The following is an 8,189-nucleotide window of genomic DNA, read 5'->3' as shown; positions in this document are numbered from 1 at the left end:
GTTTGACGGGCTATCCCATCCACATTTGGTTTAAAGTCAAAGAACCATAAAGGAGGGAGAGAGGCAGAAGCCTTGAAATTGCCCATCAAGTATTAGCACCCAGACAGCAGGTTGAGCAGCAACACAAGTCACCATGGTGAAGTGTCTTGGATTTCTATTTAAATAGAAATTTGCTATGCAAACAAATTGGTGTCAAATTTTGTCCAGTTTCTGGTAAAGAACGTCCCTTTTTCTGGTAAAGCATGAGGCAGAACTGGCCACCCTACTCAGCAATTACTTTCATTCTCTTCCTGTTTCTCTGCCAGGCTCTCTCTCTTCCAGAGCTTGTGAATTCAGACCTCTCTAGGCCAATTTCTCCAAGGAACCCTTTGACTCGGGAGTCTTAGATCTCTGCCTCTCTGGCACACAAGGAAACATTCCCTCAGAGTCCTCATTCTCCCTGCCTCAAGGCCCAGTTGACAGCTATTCCCTTAAATTGTTGCTTAGCTTCTTCAAGTGTAGGCTGGGCCGGATTGAAGTCTGTGTAGGCCCTAAGCACTCTCATAATTGTAAGCTCCCAAGATAAAGCTATAGATTAATATTTATGTTATATAGGTCCCATAACCATAGATCAGGAGAGGGTGGTGTTATCCTGGGCTAGTGGGCCACAGTGCTGGAAAGGCTTCAGCCTCCAAAATTCCCACAGGAAAGCCCAAAACTATAGTTCAGACAGATATGCCCCCCACATTCATATCTTTTCATACAATGGGACATTTCTGTCCTTCTCCTGACCTGTGCTATTGCCACCAAATTACTCTTACACAGCAAAGATAATCAGACGTTGCTTCAGTAGTCCAGAGAGGGGCGCCAGGGGGGATTTGCAAAGTAGTTTTCTGCATCTTTAACAGTTGTATTGAAAAGGGAATTTCAGCAAGTGTCATTTGTATGCAGGCAGCACCTGGTGAAATTCCCTCTTCATCAAAACAGATAAAGCTGCAGGAGCTATGCTCGAGTGACCAGATACAAAAGAGGGCCCAAATGAGTCGTTCTTGGAATATGTGCTATTTAGGATCTTCATTCCCCAGCTGAAGTTGAAATGGACCACATAGGTCTGGTCCTTCTTTACTTCCAGTTCACAGGGGACAACATACAACCTTTTCTTCACCCTATATCACTCCTGAAATTTAGTACATTATCCCCTGCTATGGGCATTGTTCCTTCAGTCCTCCAGATCTACCACCTTCATCCACTCAAAAGTCTCATGCTCCCTCAAAAGACCCCATCCTTTCTCCCTTACTGCCCCCACATGCTTGGAACTGACTTACTCCCAGAACATCTGTGTGATGCCACCTCTCCCATGTCTTTAAAATCCTTCCTCAAAACCTACCTTTTCCTTGAGGCTTTCGGCACAAGATCCTAATTCCCATGCCCTACTGCAGGGATAGGCAACCCAGCGCCCTCCAGGTGTTTCGGACTACAACCCCCATCATCCCTGGCCAGTGGCCATGCTGGGACTTGATGGTAGCTATATAGTCTCAAACATTTGTAGAGCACCAAATTGGGAGGGAAGAGATTGGGATCAAGAGCCAAAGGGTGGCATTTGGCACATAGCTGAGATGTCAACAACAATTCAAATGTTTGTTGTGGAGGGGAGTGGGGTGGAAATAAGGTATCCTAGGAAGCATGTAGGAGGATGGTCACTCTATCACAGCAAGGCTGAACCAAAAGCAAAAAACTAGACCAAAGCCTGTGTGGTGTAGTGGCTAGATGTTGGACTGGGAGGCAGGAGATCTGGGTTCTAGTCCCCACTTAGCCATGGAAGCTCACTGGGTGTCTTTGGACCAGTCACAGACTCTCAGCCCAACCTACCTCACAGGGTTGTTGTTCTGAAGATAAAATGGAGAGGAGGAGGAGGAGGATTATGTATGCCGTCTTGGGTTCCTTAAGGAGGGGGAAAGGTGGCATATAAATGTAAAAATAAATAAATAAATAAAGCAAGTTGTGGCATCAGCAGCCCCCTAACAGGCCAACCAGGACTTTATTTTTCCAAACATTATAAGAAGCTCCCCTTAAAGAGCAGCTAGGAATTTGGGAGTCCAGACTCTGTCCTTGTTCCTCTTGCTAAACCTCTGAGAGCCCAACGTCCTCAAAAGCAGTGGACAGCATTTCACTTCTTCTGTTTTCTGCATGCTGCAGCTGAAAAGGGATGTGGGATTTCCCTCAACCTACAGTGTTGATTACAGTCAACTGTGCTGCCAGATTATTGAGAAACCATCCATCATGGGGAAGAACTGTACTGAGGCGCTGAGCAGGAAGAGAAGCGTTGCATTTCAGAAGCTGCTGCTCCCGATCGAAATCTTTGAGCAAAGGCACTAGGAGCAATTAGGAGCCCCTCTGGCATCATCACCTTCACCATGAGGTTCTCTCTCAGCGTCCTCTTTCTTGGTTAGTATCGCCGCTTGAAGAGTAGCGGGTCCCCCAGGTGTACAAGGGCAGGGTAGCAGGATCAGAGAGAGAGTATTGGTTCCTGTTGCTCAGATATTGTGCCGCTAATAGAATCATATCCTTTCCAGGACTGTGGCTGACCGGACAGTGGAGGATGTCTGAAGGTGAGCAGCAGTAGACAATGAATATTAATCTTTGGGGTGATGGGTTGGGGGCAGAATGGGCCATAATTGCCACGGCTTCCCCTGGCCAGATCTGCTTTTCTTACCTCTGCACGATGCCAAGGGGCACCTGCCAAACTTTCTCCTGTTCAAGTATTACAGGTGCAAGAGACCCACCCTTTTGTGCCTCTGGACAGCCCATATGAAACTCCATTCCCCCAGCGTAAATCTGTAGTAACTTTAGTTCACATACTACCTTCTGCTTTTATTACTCTTAAATCTCTCAAATCATAGGACTGCTGCTTCCCCTAGTGATATGGTGCCAAGCAGGGAGATCATAACGCCAAACTCAATGCCAACTAACACGGGGTGTTTGGTGCTACGGTTTCTGGCTTTGCAGGATTTCATTTTGCCATGCCGCTCATGCAGATCTTGCCATTGGGAATAGCATCAACCAGTGCAGGACTCACCACAAGCCCTTTGCAGATGTCCGGTAGGCTGAATCCCACTCATTCAGAGGTAAGCAACCTGGTGTTCTCCAGATGTTTTGGAATACAAGTCCCATAAGCTCCAGCCTGCATGGACAATGGTCAGGGATTGTGGGGATCCAAAACATCTGAAGTCCATCAGGTTGCCTACCCCTGCAACTGATTCAAAGCATCAGTCACTCAACATTTGAAAGAACTCCTAGCCCGGAGAATTCAGTATTTATTTTATATTATGGTTTTATACTGTTGTTTTATACTTTGAATGTTTTTAATTTTTGTGAACCGCCCAGAGAGCTCTGGCTATTGGGCAGTATAGAAATGTAATAAATAAATAAATAAATAAATATCCTGCCTTGCCATCAAAAATGGCACTCAATACATCTAACAATAATGAAATGCAGGTTAAAACAAAGGGTTAATTAAAACGTAACATCACATGAACACAATTAAACCACACAACAATAGACAGAACCCAACCAATTAAAATCCTCTTTGGCAACAGACCAGCTTACATGCCAAAGGCCTCCCTGAATAAAAACATATCTGTGTGTCAGCAGAAGGACAACAGAGAGGACATCAACCTACTAGTCTCTCTCAGCATGGAGTTCTAGAGCCTAGTTTTTCAGGTTGCCTGTTCCAAAGTCTTATATTACACACACACTCAAGAGCAACTTGTCAGATGCAGTGATGTGACTTTCTAGTTGTGGGGGAAAAACATTTCAACTCAATCTTGGTGCGGCTTCCTAGAAAGAATTTTTAAAAGCAATTTATCTCTAGCTTCTTCATAACACTGATGTTCTTTTTAATCACTAAACAGAATTTTATGTTCTGAAGGAAATTGTCGTCACCTTGATCACGTGAATATACTAATAAGAATATCTGTTGAATGACCAAAACTCCTGGATTCATGTTTGTGGAGAGGAAGCACTATTGATAGCTGTGATGTGATGATGGTCACTAACTTAGAGAGCTTTAAATTCATGGAGGATGCAGCTTTCAGTGGCTACTAGTCATGGTGGCTTTTATCTCCAGGGTCGGATGCCATATGTCTCTGTGGCCTCATCTACACCAAGCAGGATATTCCACTATGAAAGTGGTATATAAAAGGCAGGAGCCACACGACTGCTTTATAGTATAGTATACCTTTATTGAATGAGTCTTCCGACCATTTCAAAAAATCACATAATCATTAAGAACAGACATTAATTAAAATTTATGATTTAAAATTATAAAACAATAATTATAAAATTAATTAAAACAATAATTATGACATTATAAAACAATATACAGTTCATACATGATATATTATATATGATTGACAGTTAATAAGCCCCCTTGTAGATTACAACATTTGATAAAAACTGTTAATTAATCCATTTTTTCTAATTCTTTTTTCCTTACGCTAGCTGCTTTAAGAGCGAAAAGAGCAACCCTCTGGGTCACAAAATAGTTAGAACCATGTAAGGGAAAGGACAATTTATCCTTCGCTGAAACCCTGGACAGCCATTGCTGCCAGTCAGTGTCAACAAGACTGGGCTAGATAGACCAAGGGTCTGGCTCAGTGGGAAAGACAGAGGGCTCATCTTCACCAAGCAGGATATTCCACTATGAAAGCAGTATATAAAAGGCAGGAGCCACACTACTGCTCTATAGCGGTACTGAAGCGCACTGACAACCGTTGGGGTCCATTGACACATATACCGCTTTCATACCACTATATCCTGCTTGGTGTGGCTCCTGCCTTTTATATACCGCTTTCATAGTGGCATATCCTGCTTGGTGTAAATGAGGTCACTACTGTTTTATAACAGTTTATAATAGTATTGACAACTGTTTGGGCCATGACACATTCCATATACTGTTTTCAAACTGTGTTATGTCCTGCTTGGTGTAGATCCAGCCCATGTTGTCCTCAATATTCACCCCATCCTCCCACTCCCATGACCTCAAACCAGAAGCAAAGAATGCTTAAGCCCCTCCTCCTCCTCGAAAACAACTACTAAAGCCTGGCATAGCCTTCTCTTTAGGGTGCACCTCAGCTGTTTAATATTACAAAGAGAAAAGGTTCTTTAAACTCCTTCCCCAAGCACCAGAGACAAATTAGACATGATAAGCCAACTTGTATTATATGTATGAGCTTTTTACTCGAAACTATTAATCATGGTATCGACTTTCAGTTTCATCGCAGAATTGCCATCTGAGCTCTACACAAAGAGCTTTTCTTTTTCTGTTTTCCCCCTCCATGATCTCTAGGTGGTGCTGTGCTACAGAGGAATAGAACAAATACACAAGTCATTCTTTTGCTTTCTGAAATAATACCCCATTTTCCCGTCTAAGAAAAAATCCAGGAAAGTGCTCTTTAAAAAATGAAACTAGAGGATCACCATGTCATTTAAATAACAAGTAAAAAACTATGATCAGGAATCACAAGTGCACATGAAATGGAATATGTATGCAAGCAAGTGGATAGAAACCATTCCTCCCACATCACTTTACTTCAAGGTCCTCTGTTGCTTCAGGCAATTTTCTCTTTAACCCTACTCACTTGTGGTCAGGGTTGTTGCTAGGCCTGAGGCCATGGGACCCTTAGCCAAAATCTATTTCTCAAGGTCCTGGGGCTATTCTACAGAGCCCTGAGTGTCCATTAGTGCCAATGGAAGGTGTGTGTGTGTTTTTTTTTGGGGGGGGGGAGTTGTTGGAAAACTTAATTGCTATTTGAGGGACAATTTTCAATAGGGATTGCAGCTGGGGTGGGAAGGTAAACTCTCTCCTTTCCAATGCTGCAACACACACACACAGAAATAAATCTTCTCTTGGGGCAAATCTACACATGGGGTTCTAATGTAGTATATGACTCCTTTAACATTATGACTAATTGCATTTTTAAACGTCTCGGGGCACACTCATGGGTTATAGCATTAGATTCCCACCTCTTACCTGTTAATTTTAAATCAGGACACACACTCTTGTATCGCAGTAGCGTGGGGGTTCTTTAAACATTACATGCTGCGCCTCGCTCATTACTGTGCTACACCCACTTGCTCTTAACTGCAAGCACAACTGCTGATTTTTCAGTGCCGAAATCAGATGCCCATGCCCCCAGGGCAGCGATTGGCTAAATGGGAAAGTTTGTTTGTTTATTTATTTATTTAGCATATTTATACCCCGCTCCTCAGCCAAAAAAGGCTCTTGGAGCGGCTTACAATTAGTAAGCAAAAAAGACAGTCCCTGCCCTCAGGTTTACGGTCTAATAAAGACATGACACACAAGGAAAAGGAGTCCAGGAGGGGAGGGAGGGAGGGGGAAAGAGAGAGAGAGAGAGAGAGAGAGATTGAGTGGACCAGGAACAGGGCTGATGGGATTGTCCTGCTCCCGAAGGAGGGGAGTCCAACTGGAGCAGGCCCTGATGTTTCCTCCGCCTGCTCCTGTCCCCTTGCTCTTTCTTCTTCCCGACAGGGCCAAGATTAGAGTGACCATATGAAAATGAGGACAGGGCTCCTGTATCTTTAATAGTTGCATAGAAAAGGGAATTTCAGCAGGTGTCCTTTGTCTATATGGAGAACCTGGTGAAATTTCCTCTTCATCACAACAGTTAAAGCTGCAGGAGCTATACTAGAGTGACCAGATTTAAAAGAGGGCAGGGCACCTGCAACTTTAACTGTTGTGATGAAGAGGGAATTTCACCAGGTGCTGCATGCATACAAATGACACCTGCTGAAATTCCCTTTTCAATACAACTGTTAAAGATACAGGAGCCCTGTTCTCCTTTTCATATGGTCACCCTAGACAAGATGACAGTTTGCCCTGTGGGGGCGGGGGAAGAGTCAAACTATATATAAAGTTTGAAAATAGTGGCAGACGTAGCGCTAATACTGAGACGGGACACATGCTACACGATGCTACGATTTCTCAGCAGTAACAACTGAGATATATTTCAGGAGAAAGTAGAAAGAAATAACGGTGAAAAATTGTGAAATGAAGTGTGTCATGCAACCCATAGAGTTATCGTAACCCTTGCTTTACGTTGTATTACATAAGTGTAGATTCCCACCTGCATGGTAATTAAACTCAAGGGAAAACATTTTATTTGAGATTGCTTGGATGAGAAATTAATTGTCTGACATTGCCTCCTGTGAAAGTTAAATAAAACCTTGCAAATATTTCTGTATTTGCATATACAAATACAAATCAGCCTGTGCAGCTTTATGTCCTATGAACCTGAGCCTCAGATCTTTTAAGCGCTTGGCAACATCCCTGCTTGTGATATCAGGATAGAGCTGGGAGAAAGGAACATCAAGCTACAAAGCACAGTAAAGTTATGCAGGATTGGTTTCCCTTCCGTTCACTCTGTGCTCCAATTTATGTAAAAACAACAACCCACAACCCTGTGCCCCCATCCAATGCTTTGTGAATCTGGCAGACATAAGAGTGGTCAGTTATAGATTACTAATGCATCATTTTTTTAAAAAAAAAGAGGACAAAAGGAGGCACAGATGTGCATGACATTAGTGTAGGCTAATTTATTTGTTGATGGGAAACTTTGAGGCCCCTGTCTCTGTCTTCCTAGGGTGCTTGTCTTGAAACTGGAATTGGACAGGACAGCATTTCAAATAGAGGACCCCTTCAAAAAGAGGCTTGTCATCTGGCAGCCCTTCAAAGAAGAGGACTGTCCTCTACAAAAGAGGGCACATGGTCAGTCTAGCAGACATCTGAATCAATACGGCACATGGGGTGCTTCCTGAAGGAGGGCCCTTAATACAACCAACCAATCAAATGGCCTTGTGCAGCCATTTCATCCTTTCCTCCTTAACAGATTTTTTTCTGCTAGGAAAACAGACAGAAGAAGCAGTGAGGAAACATGGGAGGCTTACAAATGGAAGACGTCATCTAAATGTGCTGTACATTTCTGTGAATCAGGCAGGGAAATTGCAGGATAAAAGCCTCGTCTGCAAGCGCTCATGTTTTTCTTGCCCCATCTAGTTTGGCACATCTAGTTTGTTTCTCTGTATGCACAACTGTCAGCTCTTCACGCTCCTCCTGGGTCTTGGCTTATGCAGGGAAGTGAGCAGCTAGGATACATAAGCAGGAAGTTCTTAAAGATCTCCTCCCCTTTGCT

Source organism: Elgaria multicarinata, chromosome 11 (genome assembly GCF_023053635.1).
Source record: "Elgaria multicarinata webbii isolate HBS135686 ecotype San Diego chromosome 11, rElgMul1.1.pri, whole genome shotgun sequence".
Taxonomy (NCBI): Eukaryota; Metazoa; Chordata; class Lepidosauria; order Squamata; family Anguidae; genus Elgaria; species Elgaria multicarinata.
The sequence above is the reverse complement of the archived record's forward strand: the minus strand, read 5'-3'. Positions refer to the sequence as shown.